This window comes from Conger conger, chromosome 10, assembly GCF_963514075.1.
Source record: "Conger conger chromosome 10, fConCon1.1, whole genome shotgun sequence".
Lineage (NCBI taxonomy): Eukaryota > Metazoa > Chordata > Actinopteri > Anguilliformes > Congridae > Conger > Conger conger.
In genome coordinates, this window is record NC_083769.1 from 8,671,916 (window position 1) to 8,693,304 (window position 21,389).

A 21,389-nucleotide genomic window follows, 5' to 3' on the forward strand; every position below is an offset into this window, starting at 1 on the left:
CCAAAGCGCTGTAGAATTGATGCTTCTCATTCACCCATTCACACACACACTCACACACCAACGGCGACCAACTGGTCAGGAGCAATTTGGGGCTAGGTATCTTGCTCATGGACACTTTGACACACCCAGGGCAGGATTGAACCGACAACCCTCCGACTGCCAGACGACTGCTCTTACCTGCTGAGCCAATGTCTGTGGTCATATTCTCTCTGGTCATACTCTCATACTATGGGTGCCGGTGTTGTGTTATATTTTGGGTGTGGCTGGTAGCTCAGTGCTTGCTGGTTTGATACCCAGGCAGAGCCTTGCTGATCTTTTGAAACCTGGGGGTTGGATGGCTATTCTGCATCACCTGATCTGTTCCTGTGTTCCTGTGTCCTGAACTGAGCATCGATCATTCAGGGGGGGCATTACTTCAGTTTTATTTTCTGTCTTGACTGGAAGCTTTCACAGGTGTATTTCATTTTGGAACCAGTCCAAAGAGTGGTTCCAAAAACAAACATGTCTGTCAACGAAGTTATTTTTTGAACAGGTTTCTAATGCCTTGTTAGAGTTCTATAGGAAAAGTTATTTTTTTATCATCATAATAAACTCCAACAGATTACTGACCATTTTTTGATGGCTGATTCTTTTAATCAGTCGTCAGAACAAAATTTTTTGTATGACTGTACACCTTTGGTTCGTAATATGTTTTCTGAAACGGGGATCTACTGCAGGAATGTTTTACTGGCATCAAAAAAATATTTCAGTGTTGTAAAATGAAATATTGAAATATTAATGAAGTATTATTATTGAAGGCTACATCAGGAAGCATCTTGCAAATGATCCAGCAATTTCATACAGTTTACCATGAGAGAGAGAAAGGAGAACAAATTCAGTCTCGTAACAAACAAATTACGTTACAAAGCCTAAAGTTGACATTTGCTATTCGCAAATGTAGGAATGTGCTTGAATGACTAGATGAATTAAATGTGTTTAAAATACTTCTACTCAAATCTCTTCATTTCATTGGCTCTCAGGGTTTCCGGTCAAAACCCTGTATCTCCACCACTGCACTGAAGAGTCTTCACTCACCTGAAGTGTTCAGTTTTCTGTTTTAGGCTAAATAAAAATATTTCAGAAACTAGAAAAACAACAAAAATATAATGGAACCATATATATATATATATATATATATATATATATATATATATATATATAAAAAGATATATATATATATATAAAAAGAATTGTGAGTCTGTATGTGACAGAATTCAGTATTTACTTTTTCTCTGCTTCCCTCAGTTCTGATTGGGTGGACCAGTGCCGACCTGGACCAATACGGCAACGCCACAGAGATACAGTTTCAGCTTCATGTAACATTATCATTTCCGGGTCGACAGTCCTCACCTAGATGGTATAGTGCACCACTGCTTTCCTACGACCGTGTAATATGAGCAATGCGCCTACAGAGAGGCCTCCTGGTAGTGTTATGATCTGGAATCACAGGTTTTACCGCATATGAAAAAAATTTTTGTATTGATTATCAAACATTTCCCACAACTACAAATTACCTTAGAGCGCCCCCATGCCCCCACCCCTAAAAGAAGCACTCCCCTATTCCACAGCTGCCCCCGTCACGCTACACAAATCCCCACGCAGTATTTCTGGGATTGCACCCATCACGGACGTCAGAAAGGCCGGTAGCGCTGGAATGATGTGAGGCCGGTGGTTGGCCATGAAGGCGCAGATGCTTCCTGTCGCTCTGCGTGTTTCCTGCGCTGCGTGTGAACAATGCACGGGCCCCGGGGCCACGGCCGCCGCTCCCGCGGAGCTCAGGGACCGTCGCCTGCTCCCTCTTCTCCGGCTTTTCCGCACAGGAGCTTCTGAAACACCTGGGTGGCATCGGGTTGTTCTGTCAACCGGTCGTGGCATCGATTTCACAGCCAGTTGTCTGAAGTCTTGCCCTCCAGGTGAGAGGGAAGGCCCGGCCATCTGTCTTATTCACTATTCACCTCCTCTTTTGTGACGTTGGACATGTACAAATGGCCTGTCCAGTAGCATTAATATAACATAACTACAAGTAGGAAAAGAAACACCCCTTGGTGGAGCTTTTACAGGCACACTATGTTTAATTGTGAAGACAACCGCTCAATCGTCTTCCCGCGTGAGTGAAATATACACCTCATTACGTTACATTAATGGCATTTGGCAGACGCTTTTATCCAGAGCCACGAACAGTTGATTAGACTAAACAGGAGATGATCCTTCCCTGGGGCAATGCAGGGTTAAGGGCCTTACTCAAGGGCCCAACGGCTGTGTGGATCTTATTCTGGCTACACCTGGGTCATGTACTTTAACCACTATGCTACAGGCCACCTCTTCAAGTAGGAGGTTTATAGGAAACCTTCAATAACCAATTTAAACATGTCTCATAAACATATCATAGCTTACAGTGTAGAATCACTGTATTATTGTAATATTTTATACTGCCACCTGACTGTCACTGTACTTTTCTGACATCACTATTCATTTTACTCAGTGACTGTAATTTATGCAGGAAAGCCTTTTTCTTCCAGGAAATGTTCTCTAGGTTTTTTCCCTCTCTTTCCAGATAGGAGGGGGGAGGGTGTAATGAAAAAAAAAAAAAAAAACCCTGACCACAAACTGAAATAAAAACATTTTTCATGGAAGTGAAATGCTTTTGTATTTTCCCTTCTGGTGAAGAAAAAAAAACGGTGACTTTTATGCATTATTATCATGGGTCATTCTCTTTTTTCAACATCAATATGCCAATCTGATTCATTTTCAAGTCGTGAATTCCTCAAAGAAAGAGTGTATGCTAATCATTACACAGCTGTTGTGACATTAGGTTGTAGGCTTCTGTACCCAGATGTCAGGTTGAAACATGTTCAAATATGCTTGAACCTGTACATCAAGGCCTCCCACTTCACTCAGTTTTTAAGAACACCTTTTTTGGGGATAGATCTGAGAAGCAGCACATGTAACTTGTGTTTTTTTATGTTAAAAACCAAATTAACCTAATATCTGGCTTTATTTCTGTATGTGTGCACATGCTTCATAGAAAACGCCGGCTAGCCACATCCTAAATAACTTACCATTACATTAGTTGCAAGATATCTAAGTACATAGCCGCCAACTCTCACGCTTTCGGCGTGAGACACACGCATTTGCCTGTTTTCACACGCACATGCAAATGCGTGTCTCACGCCGAAAGCGTGAGAGTTGGCAGCTATGTAAGTATGTTGGCAAACATTAAAAATGACATTGTTTTAAAAGCGCTTGATAACATGGCGGTGGTTTCACAATGCTGCCCTCTTTCGGTTCTCCACACAAGAGGACATTAGCCTCAGTAAAAGACCAGGGTCTGTGGTGGGCGACACCACATTGTGTAGCGCACATTCACGTGCAAATTCATCTCAACTCAACCTCTTAGCCTCAAGCTACTTCTGACTTGTTGCATTAACCAAGGCGTGAACTGAGAGTTTTGATCTGGTCAAAAATGACAGGAGACTAAATGCCAGTTAAATCTCAGCATAGCGGGTGTCTGCGAATCAGTGAATGAACTGTGATGGAATTCAATTATTAAGAGGACAGGGGCCGTCGAGTAGGCCTACAGTTTATTTTCTCTTCGATAGCATAATTCAGTGGACCATGACTGGCAGTGCCCCAAGTGACTCCAATCTATGCCAATCAAAATGTACAAAACCACGCGACATGCTTTGCCTACAGAGGATGCAAGATATTTCTTAAAGCGGTACTGACAAGTGTGTTCACATGTTCCTTCATGTTCTGTGGCCATATTGCTGAAAATGCACTGTGTTATTTTTGCAAAATCTTCATATAAGAATCATTTGATATTCGCTTTCTAATGGGAATACAGTGGGTGTCGTCCAAGCAGAGTTCCTCGGCTCATGTGGTGTTGCCCTTTTAAGAGCACAAGCGCGACAGGCTTGAGGGATGACGTCTCCAGCGCAAAGACCGGAGTTCATCCGTACCTAGACACTAGTGGAGCAGCAGAGAGGGCGAAACGGTGAGTATCACAGTAAACTTTATCCGTTGATTCACTGCTGTCAGAGCGGGTTACAGCGGGTGCGTGAGGGCGAATTAAAGTTTTTAAGAGTTCAGAGCTCACAGCTTTGGGGTTAGACAGCAGGGGTGGGGAGATTTAGGCTGTAGAATTTTCAAACAAGTCTGACACGGAGGAATATAGTCTCGAGTTGTGTGAAGGCTACTTAGCCCAGGCCGGGCGGAAGGGAGGCAGCTAGCTAGCATATCCTAGCAATAGCGACTAGCTAGCTACTTAACACCTAAGTTAAGTCACCCTTTGCAAGCGGAACATGGCAGGGGGTATTTTTAAGGTTAGGGCTGCTGTGGTCGAGAAAACGGTTAACGTTTAATGTACTTACATACCCCTGTCTTTCGTTTTTGTAAAGACTAACCAGATCGTTAAATATCAACAAATCAACGGTAGCTTCGTGAATTTGCTAGCTATAACGGTTGCAAACTTACCTTAGCTAGTATCAAACCTGTATGTCAGCAGTGCAATTGGGAGGATCGACTGCTATTAACTGTTGACAAACTAGCTACATTATACCAGATGGCTAGCTGTGCAGTTTAGCAAGTTGATATAGTTAACGATAGCTAGCACCAACTAGTTAAAGCTAAACATGTGAGTTTATGAAATTATCCCGTGTATTGAATCAAGTTAAAGCGCATCACTGAAGACATTTGCTTCTGATTAGCTAACTTTACTCCCTAGTTAGCAAAATATGATTAGACCGATTGCCTCCGTTAAGAAAGCGTAGCTAAAACATTTGTAGCTACGTGTATCACCGGCTAGCTCGCACACTGCTTTGTTTACCATAGATTTGTTAGCAAAGATGTATCTTTGATGAATAGTGTGTCATTTGACTGAAACATTAACTAATGAGTTAAATAACTAGCTAACACACTTAGCCCAGCCGTTTTCTGGTTGAGTTTTCGGTGTTGCCTTGTCTATACACGCTTGTAACATTGGTTATAACAAACGCTTTCCTCTATGTAGTAACTATTTAAGGTAGCGAACATTTAGCTTGCGAGCTCAAGCCAATCCCTTGTGTTGAAGCTGTAACGGTAGCTAAGTCAAGTACTGTTGGGCCTAGCTTTACCTACGTAGCCAGCAATGACTGAATCCAGACAGTGAACCTAGCCTAGCTAACGTGGGCTCAATGTGGACAGCGAACACGGGCTAACAGCAGCTAAGTTGATTAGCTAGAGCTAACATCGCCTTATGTTACATAAGCGTAAATTTGTGAAAGCATAGTTAAGTGGCGATCTAATTCTGCTTTGCTATGTTACTGTATCACGTCATCGTAGTTCTGAACGGTGAATCGTTGAACTATTTTGGCAGCAAATGAGGTAACCTACAAAGCTAGTGTGCCACATTTTCAAAAAAATAATCCTGACCCCATGTGCAGATGGGTGGGTGGATATCTAGACATCTCTTGACTTGTAACGTTAGAAAGTCTGGTTCAATTCAGTCAATCTACTTTCACTCAACAATAATGTAGCGTTTTACAATAACACTTAACTTGAAAAAAAGAAAAAGAAGAAGCTATTTTCTCAGTAGCAAGCTAACAACGCGTCACTTATTGGCATTTTTTCTTCGCGGAGGGTTTGAGAGAACACAGAATGCAAATTAAATTGCTGCTCGTTTGCGCCTTGAAGGAAGGTGCATCACAGTGGATGGTGTATGCTTGGTTTCCAAATATGGCGCCCTAGCTCGCGCTAGCTGGATAAATATTTACGCAAATCCTCTCATCCAATGCTCGGGCACAGGCACAAAATGCTGCTATACGATACACAAGCTCACCTGCGGACTTTTGAGATTTTCATTGTGACATGCAGAATGCCTGCAGTTCATTATTTTTCTAGAACAGTTGTTGAGAATAATTCTTGTCCTTGGTACCTGCAGTATAAATCTATAAAAGATTTGTAAAGAAATCGAGTTTTTGCGTGCCGTTCAAAACCATTTGAAACTTGTCCAGTTGCATTTGGCTGGTGCACATGCCTGCATGCATCTCCCTGTTTTTTGCATTAAATGGAAGTAAACCTTCCTGTTTTAAATGTATATATTTTACGTGTACAGTTTTGTGAGCACTTAAGTAATCAGATGAGAGAGAGGTTGCCTAATACATCAATATCAATTCATGTCCATGCACTTTAACATGAGGGTCTAAAGGTAGGCCGCATACCCTGACGAAATAGGCTTCATTTGCTTCAGATTGTCATGCCTTTTTTATGTGCAAATCTTTGTTTCTGTTGTGGTATATTTTGGTTAATTTCGTGCACACAGTCAACCCATTATATGAAGTCACGTTATGAACTCTGACGAACTTGTTGCCCTAAATCCGAGAAATGCTTAATTTCTTGTGCCCGGTTCCATGATTTGTCTCCATTGTTCCCGTCAATGGACGTTGCAGTAACGACTGACATTCACTAGGGTCTGTTGCCTTTAATGCAGGGGTGCACAACTCCGGTCCTGCAGGGGAGACTACGTACTGGCTTTCGTCCAGCCAATTTTCTAACCGCTTAACTACCCTCATTCAAGCCTGTGCTTGAGCACAGTACTCGTACACGTTTACGATCGAGATATGATTGAGCTAATTTAATAATTAAGAGCGGAAGTTCGCCCGAAATCCTGAAACGGAGCGCCCCTTGCTGTGCACGCCTGCTTTAATGCGTCCGCTCTCTGAGGACAGAGACATGCCTGCAGTAGCAGAGCCATGGCTGTCCTCTCCATAGGCATCGGTAAGTGTGTTGTGTACATTAGCAGAATGTTTTTCTTGGAGTTTTCTGTCCCAGGAGACATTGCTTCACTAATAATAGCTGTTCTGCCCCTGTCGGCCGCAAGTGTGGTCTATTTTGGGCTGAATGAAGGGACTCCCTCTTGGTTGCCTGCTGCAGTTAGCTTGGATGTGTATTGGGATCCTCTCAGACGGTTATTGAGCTGTGGACAGGCCTGTAGCGTAGTGGTTAAGGTAAAGGACTGGGACCCGCAAGGTCGGCGGTTCAATCCCCGGTGTAGCCACAATACAATCCACACAGCCTTTGGGCCCTTGAGCAAGGCCCTTAACCCTGCATTGCTCCTGCCTTGTCTAATCAACTGTAAGTCGCTTTGGATAAAAGCGTCAGCCAAATGACATGTACTGGGGGGCTTAGGCCTTGGTCATAGCCAGAGAGCCAGTCCTCCTGCACAGATTGTTGGGTCTTCTGAGAGGTGCCGTTTGCGCCTGGGTTTTTAAGACCACCTTAGCAGCCTGTGCAGGTGGTGAAGGTACGTGGCTGGTTCCCGCAAGGTTGCCGGTTCAGTCCCCGTTGTAGCCGTGCCGCATTGATCCAGGGGAGGATTGCCCCCCCTGCTTCGTTTAATCGACTGTAAGTCCCTTTTGACAAAAGCGTCAGCTAAAGAACGTGTAATGTAACATGAAGCGATGGGTTTTGGTTGTAGACAGCTGCGTGCAGGTGGAGGTTATGGGTGATCTGAAAGTAGATGGTGATGCTGGTTCCATGCTGTAGGAGTTTCTCCTCGAGCACAGACTCTAGCCAGCCAGTTCAGACCTGAATAGGAATGAGACTCCAAACACCCCGCCCACCTCCCTTCAGGCCAGGGATAATCAAATCACAACCCTCGAGGGCCGTGAACTCCTGCTTTTCCACCATCCCTTGACCTGGGTGTGAAGGCAGTCTGGGCAATCGGTTGCACAAATTCTTCAGCTCATTAGCCTGTAGAAAATGAAACCAGATTTAGATTCAAGGGCCAATTTTGATGACCCCTGCTTTAGGCAATATGGGTCTGTGACAAACCAGTCGTATATGCGCCCTTGAGACCTCCGTTATGCGCAGTCCGGAGTCTGCCTCTCTTCCCAGTGAGAATCGAGGTCAGTGATGTACCCGGGGGAGGCCGTTTCCCATCACTGCCAGCGGGGGCAGTCGTGAGCAGACATGTTGTGTGCGTCACTTAGCGTATATAATATACAGAGACAGCGACGGCAATAGAAACCAATGAGAAATTCCACCTCATAGGGCAGCAGTTTCGCTCACTGCTCATGCTGATGTGTGTTTTTGGTCGCATGAACCAATGAAAAACGCTTGTGGATGAACCAATGAAAAAGGCTTGTGCGTTTGCCAAACGAGGGCGTATCTGATTTTATGTCCAAGCATGTTTTGGGCTATAAATAAATAAATAAAAACATCTATGCTATATCTTCGTCCGTGTTCTAGGGGGGGAAATCGGACCAGAAAATTAATGAAAAATAACAGCACAAAAAAAGTGTAGCACAGATTGAACAGTGGTCTATGAGCGGAAATATTTTTAAATTTGATGTCAAGCACGGAGTCCAATGGGAAAATGGGCTTTTTGAGCGGAAAAAACGGTATCGCTAGGGGGCGACTTTATATCAATTGGCGAAACGGAAAGCTGGCCCCTTGGTGAGCCACCGCCCGCCCGCTACATTCTCTGGGGTTGTGTGTCCCACAGAGTCTATCCTGTAGTGATTCGCATTTATTTGGCAGAAACTGATCGAGGTTGCATGAGGATAAACAGCGTTGTATTCCGGCCGTGGTCGGACGACCGGTACGTTAATTCATTTGGTTCATTTTGAGAGCCCTCCTTGAGCAGCTGTTGAGCAGCTCGCCGGAATCCGAATTGGGGCTGGTTGCCGGCCATCTAGGGGTGGCACCACCATGAGGTCGCCTGGCAACAATGTCTGCTCCTCCATGTACGTCTCCCTCTGACTTAAGGCATGTCTATGGGACCCCCCCCCCCCCCCCCCCCGCCCCCATATTGCAGGGCTTAACCGAGACATGCTTTTGCACCTAAAATAAGTGCCACAGCTTTTGTGCTGAGTTCCCCTTCACAGTTTCTGCTAACGTTTGTGTCTGAAGGTGGAATTGGCTTGGTAAGGAAAGTGAGTTCCTCTTGAATTTGTCTAATGGTTTTCCATAATTACACATTAAGAACGCATCGCATTCAAATCATTTATGACTAAAAATACCTAAGACATAGCCACAACCACATCGCTATTTTGTTACATGAAGTCCAAGGATTCAATATGTCGCATACCTTCTTTTATATCATTCAGGATCATAAGTTGTTTAGACAGCGACAGAAAGCTCCTGTTGAAGGAGAAAGAAATATCGGAAATGGATTTAAATTTGAAACTCTACGACCACATTGGTGAACTCTGTCGTCTTACTTCTTACTGGAGGTGGACGGGACAGTCAGGGGGCCTCGGGCAGTACCGGGGGTTAGTAAGTTCAGACGCGTGGCCTTCCTGGAGGATTGATCTGTTTTCTCTGGTTGATGGACGGTTGGGAAGAGAGCGGAGCGGTTGCGTAGCCCGCCTCCCCTGTCGCAGGAAAGGAGGCTTCCTACCGACGCTCAAGAGGGAGTGTGTGGAGAGCTCGCAAAAACGCCACCCAGACATTACATTAATGGCATTTGGCAGACGCTCTTATCCAGTTCATTAGACTAAGCAGGAGACAGTCCTCCCCTGGAGCAATGATGGGTTAAGGGCCTTGCTCAAGGGCCCAACGGCTGTGCGGATCTTATTGTGGCTACACTGCGGCTCTGTGCTCTCTGTGTGCGGCTCTGTGCTCTCTGTGTGCGGCTCTGGGCTCTCTCTGTGTGTGTGACTCTGTGCTCTCTGTGTGGCTCTGTGCTCTCTCTCTGTGTGGCTCTGTGCTCTCTCTCTGTGTGGCTCTGTGCTCTCTCTGTGTGGCTCTGGGCTCTCTGTGTGGCTCTGGGCTCTCTGTGTGGGGCTCTGTGCTCTCTGTGTGTGGCTCTGTGCTCTCTGTGTGTGGCTCTGTGCTCTCTGTGTGTGGCTCTGTGCTCTCTGTGTGTGGCTCTGTGCTCTCTGTGTGTGGCTCTGTGCTCTCTGTGTGGCTCTGGGCTCTCTCTCTGTGTGGCTCTGTGCTCTCTGTGTGTGGCTCTGTGCTCTCTGTGTGGCTCTGTGCTCTCTGTGTGGCTCTGTGCTCTCTCTCTGTGTGGCTCTGTGCTCTCTGTGTGGCTCTGTGCTCTCTCTCTGTGTGGCTCTGTGCTCTCTGTGTGGTTCTGGGCTCTCTCTGGCCCCCCGGATCTGAAAAGCGGAACGGTTGGAGTTGCACGGGAGGAGTCCGATGTCCCCGGCCGGTATTTTGCGGCGCGGCGTTGGAAACGTGAGAACGAGAGAGCGGTCGTTCTGCCGCCGGGGTTACGCGTTGGGGGCTCCAGCGGGGAGCGGACAGCCGCGTCAACTCCAGCTCCCATCGGCTTCTCTCAGAGGAAGCTCTTTGTACTGGGCGTATGCCGTGCTGGAGGCAGCAGGTTATCTGGGCCTGCATCGATCGTCTCATTGACTAAGCTCTCGGCTTTAGGGGCTTCTGAGTGGAGATTCTTGGCTAAATATCCAGCAGTTAAGCTGGTGCCTGCTGGTGTACAATTTGACCAGCAAGAGCTTGGTCCGAGTCTGAGCTGCTGTGCGCTTCTTTCATAACTGTAATGGTGTACTATATAGAGCTCCTTCAATGACACTGTAGCAGCCTTATTGTGCTGACACACATGTCCCTGCATAGTCTAATCAACTGTAAGTCACTGTGTAAAAGCATCAGCTAAAAAAACAAAGTATTATTATTATTAGGCTATTATTATAACACATTTTTCTGTCACTGTATTGTGCCTCTTTATAGTTGGATTGTTGTGTGGTTAGACATTTAGTAGCCTGCATTCACATATTTTAAAGAGACAACGTTTTTCAACTTTATGAAAAACATTTTTTAAAGAAGGATTTTAGCGACCCCCATCCTCAAATCAGGCGGCCCTACATGGGGTCGCGGCCTGCGGTTATGCGCCCCTGTTGTAGCGGCCGCGGGCTTGCCTGCCTTGGCGGCTCAGTGCTGTGGGGCACTTTCTGAAAGGCCCCTTACAACACAGTGGGAGGAATTGCTTCTCACAGCTGGGTCTAACAGACTCCGCGCTGACTCTCGTAATGGCATGCAACCTCTCGTTCACCTGACACAGCTTGATGTCGGCTTTTAAAGAGAGAAAGTTCTGTTTGTTTATCCTCTCCTCTGGGTCCCTTTCAGCTGTATTTCTCCTGGGTTAGGTTCTTTCCTTTTCTTGCCTGTTTTTTCCTCCTAAACGAATACGAGAACAGTAATTTATACCAGTGTTTGCGATTAGCTCCACAAGAACACTCGGTTATTAATATAAAATTCAGCATAAGTCTTAAGATTTAATCTTATGAGCACTCAAAGCAAGTAACCGTTGACCAGTAGCTGGCGGAACCCTTCTGAACCGCTCTTAGTAAAGCCAGCCATCCCGAATTTGCAATGTCTTAGACGGAAACAATCTCCGAAAAGGGTCGGTTGCAGAAGTTTCTGTCTGTGTTCCTGCGGCTTCGGTCTAGAAGGGCCCCAGTTAGGACGGAGCCGCCGGCTTTGTTGTGGGTCGGGCCGGGCGATTTCCCAGGCCGGCGCGGGGGGGAATCGGGGCCCAGTTTTTCCGCGGTCGGATGGGAAAGCGTGCGGAGGAAAGCTGGCGGGAGTTTCACTTCCTCCATCTCACCGCACCGACGGGTTCCTGCAACTCGCGCCTCCCGACCTGCTGATGTTGCGTTATTAGGGCTCTCAGCTTCCCCCTCACGTGACCTGCGATTATATTTAACCGGTCTTTCTGTATTTATCCTCAAGACTTCACTGTGTGGCCCAGCAGCCGCGGTGAGCCGATGAAGGAACGTGACCATGTTTATGCAGCAGGGCCGAACGAAGAGCTTGTTGGCGGCAAGGGAGCTGATTTCCAGTTGGTTGATTAATGATTAAGGTGCTGGACTCTTGAAGTGGCTTCAGAAAGAGCAGTATCACCCTCTTGGTGTTGGGGGGGTGTCATGGCAGGTTTGAAGTCAGAAAGAACTTCTGGCTTCATGAAGTAACCCCTGTAATGAGTTTCTGCTGTAATCTCTCATCTCCTCACCTTTTGTCCTATATCTTCCTCCGGCTCAAGCTATTTCTTCTACAACCTGAATTCCGAAATGTAGCGGGTCCAATTGAATAAAAAGAAACAACTAAAATGACAAAAACCCACAGGAGGTGAGCCATCTCTTTACAGGAGAGCTTAGTCCTGACGGCTTTTTAAGCTCGCCAGACGAACGCTTGTTGGTTTTGTTCGGCCGACTCCTCTCCCTTTTCCCTGCCTCTCCTGAGAGGCGTTTTAATGCCCTTGGCGACAGGTGGCGAAGTCCAGCGGTTGCCCTTGTTGACAGTTGCGCTGCACCGTGCGCCTGGCATCCGGCTCCTGGCGTCGTGCGAACACACAAAACGGCCTAAATATATCCCCGTCTCCAGGGTTACGTCAGCACCCTCCGCGGGCTCCTGCCGCCTGCTGCTCGGAGGGCTCGCCCTGGGAGCAGGGCGCCGGCGCTGGCCTCGCCTTCCTGCTGCTTTAAAAAGGGGAAATTCAAAAATGTATATACAGGGGCGGCCTGTAACGTAGTGGTTAAGGTAAGTGACTGGGACACGCAAGGTCGGTGGTTCGATCCCCGGTGTAGCCACAATAACATCCGCACAGCCGTTGGGCCCTTGAGCAAGGCCCTTAACCCCGCATTGCTCCAGGGGAGGATTGTCTCCTGCTTAGTCTAATCAACTGTGTGTCGCTCTGGGTAAGAGCGTCTGCCAAATGCCATTAATGTAATGTAATGTAACATGCACAATAATGAGTCGGGTAGTCTTCAGCACTTGCACGGTTGGTAGAGTCCATTTTTTTTATTCTTGCAATAGTTTTTTAACTGCAGTTTTGGAAATACCCACACCCCCTTCTTTCACTTTCACCTTCCTTACATAGTTGAATTCTCATCTCATTTGTGCCGATGGTGGTCAAGGAAGCAGTGATGAGGCTGAGAAATAAGAAAAAAAAACTTTCAGAGACAGGCCAAACTAGCCTTCCAAAATCGACCGATCTGTGTATTTATCTGTGTATGGTATTTCTGAAATGGACATTAGCCTCTATAATCTGACAATACATGTCTTTTACTGTACTAAATTAATGTATGTTTCAGTTCATGCCTTTGAAACATAAATTTATTTGTTCACACGAGGACACGGACAGTACCGAGTAAAAAAGAAATGAAAAGGAATACACTTCACTAAGTCCTTCAGGGCTTTGGCTGTAGTTTTGGTGGGCTGGCCTCAAAGGCTGTCAATCAAGAGAGGTCATTAGAGTTAGCCACAATGGCATGCCTGTAAAAGTTAAAGCAATTAATCTTACTCATGCTGGTGTGTGCTTCCTTTTAAGGATACAAGTGTCCATTTTGGTATGAAAGTATAAAATCAAAATCAAAACACCCTTATGGTAGTCTTCTTGATGCTATGATATCATTTTCTTTCGTTCTATGCAACGTGAGAGTTTTCTCATTACAGAAAACATTTTGGGAGTCTCACGTAGCATGTAAAGAAAAACATCTTTTTAATAGGCGATGTGACTTGGGTACGATTTCTCTCGTCTTCGATGGTGCTCGTTGTCCGACGCCCAGAAGCTATGTCTCTCTCTCAGCTCCGCTGTGGGGGGGCATTCCGACTTCAAATTTCCCTTCAGACCAGATAAACTCACCGAATCGCTGCCATTTTTGTGTAGTCTCCGATCGATTCGTTTAAACCTCCTGCCTGGCATTCGCCTCCCGTTCCCCTTCGTGGTTGAACGCCGGCGGCCGGCTGAAGTGGTGAAAAGCGTCAGACCCGTTTGCGGTAGGGCTGGGTTTCAGAAAGAGATCGTGTTTCCTGTCCGATTTCTCTGGGTAATTCCAGTTAATTAATTGGGAGGAGCGGATGGCACAAAAACATGAGGCCTGAGTGGACTCACTGGGGATCATGCTTACCATGGCTGGCTGCAGGTTAGGTCTGTGTTTATGCTGTTCCAACCGCTAAGCCCTGCAGATTAGACCGCCTCCCAGGAGGGTTACCGACAGCTTTCAGTCCTTCTTTTGACTTCCCGTTCCGGAAATGCTTACGGATAACGACCGCTTCTCAAGCGTTTGTTAATTTTGGAGCACTGGTTGGATGTTGTTGGATGTTTGACATGCAAACGTCTTTCCCAAGGAGGAGAAAACAGCCAGGGGACTTCTGAAAGCCCTTGTGAAAATGGCTGAACTGCCATTTTCATGTCGTTTTTCTGTGTTTCTTTGGCTGTGCCTCAGGCCTCCCAACGCCAACGGGGCGTTTTTCTGGAGCGTTTTTCTGGAGCGTTTCTGTTCCTTATGCTGCCTTTGCGGGGATGTGGAGCTTTATCTGCACTGGCATTTTGAACACCGTTTGTCCTGAGACCTGGTGGGAAAACTGCTTAATATTGACATTTTTTGACACAATGGAGAAAACAGAAACAACATTTTTCTTTGCTAATAAAAATTTTTTTATTGAATATCCCTTGTTGTGTATGTTTCAGCATAGTTGAAAATATGGTTCTTGAGATGTAAGGCCAGTATATAGGCGGTGCAGCGGTGTCTGGTACTGTGGCCGTCTAGATTGTGTTTATTTGTGGGGCGGAGCAGTGTGGAGGTGTGTGGAGGTGTGTGGAGCAGTGTGGAGCAGTGTGGAGCAGTGTGGAGCAGTGTGGAGCAGTGTGGGGGTGTGTGGGGGTGTGTGGGGGTGTGTGGGGGTGTGTGGAGGTGTGTGGAGGTGTGTGGAGGTGTGTGGAGCAGTGTGGAGCAGTGTGGAGCAGTGTGGAGCAGTGTGGAGCAGTGTGGAGGTGTGTGGAGTGAAAGCGGGGTCAGGCCAGGTGGAGAGAGGGGGGTGGAGGGTGTCTGTTCTGGGGGCTGGGCCAGGCTTAGGCTCCCTCTGGCTGGAGGGTGCGGACTCTCTCCCCCACCCCAACCCCAGCATTCCTTTGACGGTATGTTAATGTTCTCCTCGCTCCGTGATTACATCAATTTTCTTTTCCGTCCGTGCAGTCCCCCGCCCCCCTCCGAACATTACCAGTAGCGCTCCGACTCCCAGGCGGAATTGGATCAGATCTGCCACGGGCCAGCTCCAGCAGCCGCAAGCCTTCGCTTTTAAAGGTTTTTTTTTTTTTTTTCAGTTGGCTCACGAGATCGACCGTACGGGATTGGAGGTTTCCCGGGAACACTGTTTGTGTGAGCGTGTACCGGGACTGTGCTCTGCGTGAGCTTGTGCTCTTTGTGAGCGTGTGCTCTGTGTGAGCTCTGTGTGAGCGTGTGCTCTGTGTGAGCGTGTGCTCTGTGTGAGCGTGTGCTCTGTGTGAGCGTGTGCTCTGCGTGAGCGTGTGCTCTGCGTGAGCGTGTGCTCTGTGTGAGCGTGTGCTCTGTGTGAGCGTGTGCTCTGCGTGAGCGTGTGCTCTGTGTGAGCGTGTGCTCTGCGTGTGCTCTGTGTGAGCGTGTGCTCTGCGTGAGCGTGTGCTCTGTGTGTGCTCTGTGAGCGTGTGCTCTGTGTGTGCTCTGCGTGAGCGTGTGCTCTGTGTGAGCGTGTGCTCTGTGTGCTCTGCGTGAGCGTGTGCTCTGCGTGAGCGTGTGCTCTGTGTGTGCTCTGTGAGCGTGTGCTCTGTGTGTGCTCTGCGTGAGCGTGTGCTCTGTGTGAGCGTGTGCTCTGTGTGTGCTCTGTGAGCGTGTGCTCTGTGTGTGCTCTGTGTGAGCGTGTGCTCTGTGTGAGCGTGTGCTCTGCGTGAGCGTGTGCTCTGTGTGTGCTCTGTGTGAGCGTGTGCTCTGTGTGAGCGTGTGCCGTCTGTGTGAACTGCGGGGCGGGTGGGGTATTGGTTTCGGAGGGTTTCGCGTTTCTCACCCGCAGGACCGCCGTCTGGCCTGGGCCGAGAGCCCCCCTCCCCGAGTGGTTGGTCCCCGGCCCAGGAGGGGGGGCTGGTTGGTCCCAGGCCCAGATGCGGTTATGGAGTCTCTCAGCCGGGCCTTCGCACCCTCTGCTGCCACACTGCAAAACCCGAAATGTAATTTAGCACGTTATCCCTTTAGCCGAGGCTGTCCCTTCCTGCTGAGGGTGGTGGGTAGAACTCAATCAACATCAACCATAAATGCTAACGTGTCGCTGGTGTCTCTTCCGTAAGTCGGCATAAACGCTCACGCTACCTCGTGTGTGCTCGTGTTTGTCAACCGCAGTCTCCAGAGGGGCTTCTGCACGATCCCTGGGATGTAACTAAATGCCTAAATAATGGTTCTGTTTTCACCAACGCCAAGGTAAATGCGCGTCCCTTCCCGTAAGCAGCAAAACCGGTTGGATTCCTTCGGCCATCTACAATGGCCAGGAAGCAGCCGGGAACGCTAACTTTAGGCTCCTTGTTTACTCGGGTTCCTTCTTTAGCTTGGCTCACTGTGCGTGACGCCCCCCCCTCCCTCCCAGTGAAAAACCCCTGGGCCTCTCTCTCTCTCTCGCTCTCTCACTCTCTCTTTATTATTTTTATTTTTTTGTCATAACCAGCAGCCTCAGTAGTGTGAACCTGCTTTGCGGGCTGGCTGGACACACACAATGGGAGCCGGGCGGCTGACGCGTTTCATTTGATCTGCCTCCTGGCCTGACTCTAGATTAAGGGCACTGGCCACTGTAATCAGACAGTGGGCTTTGAGGATATTGATAAAACGGCCAGCCATGCGTTTAATGGGAACTGACTGAGGGCAACCCTGGCTCAGGCAGGGATTGTGGACGTGCCAGAAGCTGGTGCTTTCACTGACCGCAAGGCTAATGGGCCGTGCCCCCGACACATTTATTTTAGCTGTTTCCGTCCACGTTTCCTGAAGAAAAACTGCAGCAATAATGCCCTATATTTTAGCTGGAGTTGACTGTTTAAAAAAAAAAGAATCGTGTTTGAAATGGAAACAGTGTAGTGTAGGGTGTAGACTAGTCAGTATAGTGTGGTGTAGAAGGTGTTTTGTGAAGCTTTGTGAATTGAAAGGCCATATACTGCACTTGCACATGCACTGAAAACAATAGCACTGAAACTGGTGCTTAATGTTTGGTGTCAGACCGCTTGTGGTCAGGCCATTCGCTTGAGCGCATTGTTGAGGGTTTTTATGAAATGGGAGTTTTGTGTGTTTTTATTATTTTTCCCCCCAAAATGAGTTTGTCCCTGAATGATGTGGTGTGTGAAGCAGGAGGTTGGGAGGCCCGTTGTTCCCGGTGTAGGAGAGGGCGTTGGGAGGGGGTTGGCGTGGAGCATTCAGACATTGTTTTGTTCAGGGTTTTGGTACCGCCATTTCCTGTGGCATTTCTGCAGAGCTCCGTCTGGGAGGCCGTGGGGAGGCCTAGTGGCCCCTGGGGGCCGGAGCGGGCGTGGCCCTCGTCAGACCGGCCTGCGAGGGCCGTGTCTGGCTGAGAGTGTGGGCCCGAACTCCAGGGACTCTGCTTCCGGCCGTTTCCCACAGTCCCGTCTGCCCAGAAACCAGACGGCCCCGCACGGCATGGCCGAAGACTCGGTCCAGCTCTTGGTGTCATTCGCAAGATTGGAGGTCATTTTGGGCATCCCGGACTGCCTTCATCTGCACGCCTAACGCCCCTCAGATCATCTAACCCTTTAAGGTGTGGGGTCACGTGATTTAGTATGTTCTCAACTGACCAATCGCTACTGCCAATTGAAAGCAATGGAGTTCTAGAACTTGGAATTTTGGAAAACACACTCCAGCAAACCTCCTGGTCAAAGGGTCCCTGAGAGCTGTAGATGTCGCAGGGCCTTGAACCTCACAGGGTTAGTGCTGTCCCTGAAGCCTGGCTGCCGACCTGCGATCCGCTGACCGTGCTTCAACCGCCTGTCCTGTTCACTCCCGGTGTATTCGCGCCGTACGGGTTGAGCAGACCGTTCCATTCCCGCCTTATTCAGTTGTTCCTCTCTGTTTCTCCCGGGATGGACCCTGCTGTTTCTCTGGGCCTGCGCAGATGCATCGGAGCGATCTTTTCCGCGCGCGGTCGGCGGCAATCGCAGATCGGAGCGGTGCGCGATGTAAAACGGGGCCGGCGCTTATTCCTAGAAACGGGTCTGAAGCGCACGCAGAAGCCTCGCGGGGCCAGTCACTTCCCTAACGTTTACGCGGCGGTTTCGTTTCTTTTCATTAAGTTTCGCTTCAGCCGGTCGGGAGCCGTATAAGAAACCGGCCGCTTTCCTCCTTTTATTTGGGCTTGCTCATATAGAGCACGGACTGCAATACTGACACCCCCCCCCCCCCCCCCCCCCCCCACACTCCGGATTACACATAGACACGCCGCACTTCCCCTGCATCTGCTCTGCTTGTAGAGATACGTTATCGGCTCACGGCGCTCGCCTGCAGTGGAGTTTACAACACGCTCCGCGATACGACGGCGGCTAAATTAAGCAGCGGAGCTCGTCAGAAGGGGACTGGCCAGATAAGGCCCGGCTTTGTGACTAAGAGCTGGATAAGAGGGGAGGGAAAATATGTTTGAGCTCAGAAGCCTTCGCTTCAGAAGGTCTCGTATTTAATTTAACGTCTGTTCTTGTGCACTTGCCTCCGAAGTGGCTTGAATGTGAGCCCCCTTGGTGGGGTGATGCTAAAGTGGTAGCAGTAACCGGCAGGTCTTGTACCCCCTGTAATGGTGGAGCACCAAAGGCTCACACCACGGCTGTAACAACAACTACAGTGACGAGCGATATCGTTTGGGTCACTTTCATAATGATTTCCTTTTTTTTTTTTTTCAGCTGCATCAGTAATGAAACACTGACAGCCAATCAAAATCCATCCGAATTTACAGGGCGTCAGGTGCAGAATGGCGGATGACAGCCGAGAGGCTATTCGCAGGACGTTACCGTTCAGCAGTGTGGTGGCATGCACGTTAGGGACTACAGATGAAAACGAGCTCGTTAGCTAACTGCCACATTCGCGGTGATGTGCAGTGAGAATGTTGATTAATGTGCACTGTCCCTAGTAAATGGAATGAATCTCGCTGCAGTTGGCTGCGGGCTCACAGGCCACCGACTCCGACCGGGGCGGTGATGACGCCATCCGGCAGGAATTCGTGAGCGGTCGAGCCCCCTCGCGGAGTCGCTCTTCCTGCGGAAAAACAGATCAGACCCGGGCTCCGCTCTGCCGGCCGCGCGCCACTCCCTCCCTGAAACTTTGACTTTTTCTCGGAATAGCTGGATGGTAATTCAGTTTTCCTTAAACCCAGTGAAGGGGCACATGAACCCACATAAACCAGCGGTCTCCAACCCTGGCCCAGGACAGTCACAGGGCCTGCTGGTTTTTGTTGTTACTCTGCACCTGTATTAGAGCGGATGATTACCCGATTAGCTGATTTTAAGGTGAAGACAAAACCCAGCGGACCCAGTAGCTCTCCAGGACCAGGGTTGGAGACCACAAACTGAAACCATCAGCATTGGTGTTCTAGCGACTGCTAAGGGCACGGATGGACGCCCCAAACCCAGAACGCGCCGTGTTGGTGTGCAGTTGCTGGGGGCGGGGCTGTGGACCGTGTGGAGATCCTCCTGAGTGGCCGCTGCCCTGTGACGGACAGGTCGGGGTCGGGTTTTTCCTGTTGGCGGTTGGTTGGCCGCTCTGTTGCCGGGGAGATAGCGGTAAGCGCCGGGCCCTCCTGTCAAAGCGCTGCTGACTCAGGCGAGGCGGCCTGTCCCGGGAAGATAACGGACCCTTTCCACGCGGCGAAACGGGATGTGAAACTTTTCTGTGGCTGCTAAAATTGTGCCAGTGTCAGTGGCTCAGGGAGCCTCCAGCGCTGCCTGGACCAGAGGAGTTGAGCTGGTTTGTAGTTAAAGGCCCACACGCGTCAGTGTTCTTATCCAAGTTTCAGTATCTGAAACACCCACAAAACCTTCTCAAAGAGCAGTGACGTAGGGTCTTTTAACAGTCCCCCCTCCGCCCCCTGTAGTCGGCTCTCTGTGCTAACATTCAGCAACGTCATCCCATAATTATGCAAAAACATACGTAATGTGGGAACTCGCAATTAAACCCTAAAATATGTATACTTCCACCATATTTTTAATAGTTCGACTTGAATCGGCAAGGAACGCACAACTCTAAAGGATTGATATAAAAAGCTGAAAAGCACAGAAATATGCGTGTGGGCCTTTGAAAGCGGGTGACAGGCCTCCCTTTGTGTTGTGGCTGGTGGGTCATGCGCTCGAGGGGTCAGGTCTGAGCGACCGCGCCCCGTCCCGCCTGAGACACAGGGCCATTATCCCGGGCCGCATCGCTCCCAGAATTCCTCCCTCTGTCTCGCACGTCACCTTCCGAAACGTCCGCTCCGTCTCCCTTTCAGCCCGTCGGCTTCTGCAGAACCCGGAGTTTTCTTTCCCACGGAAACTACCTATGTTCCCTTCATACGCGTGTAATGAAAAGAAACAGGAAGTTCAGAAGGTAATGGCCCAAGTCCTTTAATGGGCATTGCCGAGCCAGTGTCTGATGACTGCTCGGAGAGAGACCGTCGGAGCCTGGTTTGATTAGTTTCCGGTGAACTGCGGAAGCCCGTTATTGGTTTTCAGCTGGATTCTCGGGGAAATGCCGTGTTTTTACCGCGTGGTGTAAAACGCGAAGGCTTTATGTGTGCTTGTTTTCTGTGGAGTGGATGCTTGGAAGGGCTCCTGTGCTCCTGTGCTCCTGTGCTCCTGCGCTCCTGCGCTCCTGCGCTCCTGCGCTACGCGCTAACAGTGCTCGCTTGTTGGATCGGCCGCTGGCCCTTGTGAGAATTCTCCCGTAGGTAGATAGAAATGTTCAGTGGGCTGCAGAGACTCGTTCGGGGCATATTAATTCCTGCGGCCAACAGCACGCTCATTTAAAGAGATTATAATGCGTGAGCTCCGCTTGTTACGCATGCACGGTGTGAGAAATGATTTCTCTTTCACGGACACACTAAACGGGCTCATTTTGAGAGCTCGGCGGAAGCTAATTGCACTCAGTACAGTGTCTGCTGAACAATAGTTTTCACCTCCCACTAGTATTCTTGGCATGCGTAAAGCAAGCTGAGTGGCGAACCGCATCGAAGCGGTGCGGAACAATCCAGAAGAGTCCACGGAGAAGCTGTACAGATCGGGCAAGTTCTGGAGGGCAGTGGTCACCAACCCTGTTCCTGGAGATCTACTGTCCTGTAGGTTTTCACTCCAACCCTAACAACGCACACCTCATTCAACAGCTAGTGCAGGGCTGCCCAACCCTGTTCCTGGAGATCTACCGTCCTGTAGGTTTTCACTCCAACCCTAACAACGCACACCTCATTCAACAGCTAGTGCAGGGCTGCCCAACCCTGTTCCTGGAGATCTACCGTCCTGTAGGTTTTCACTCCAACCCTAACAACGCACACCTCATTCAACAGCTAGAGCAGGGCTGCTCAACCCTGTTCCTGGAGATCTACTGTCCTGTAGGTTTTCACTCCAACCCTAACAACGCACACCTCATTCAACA

General features: G+C 48.9%; 1 protein-coding gene across 1 annotated transcript in view; it reads left to right on the forward strand.

Annotated features, from left to right (window-relative positions):
• The first annotated feature begins 3,764 nt into the window (after positions 1–3,764).
• Positions 3,765–21,389, forward strand: part of rap1aa (RAP1A, member of RAS oncogene family a) — a 41,629-nt gene continuing 24,004 nt past the window's right edge. Inside the window, exon 1 of the mRNA XM_061256954.1 lies at positions 3,765–4,033. The gene's annotated coding sequence lies outside the window, so the exon portion shown is untranslated. The remainder of the gene's footprint in view (positions 4,034–21,389) is intronic.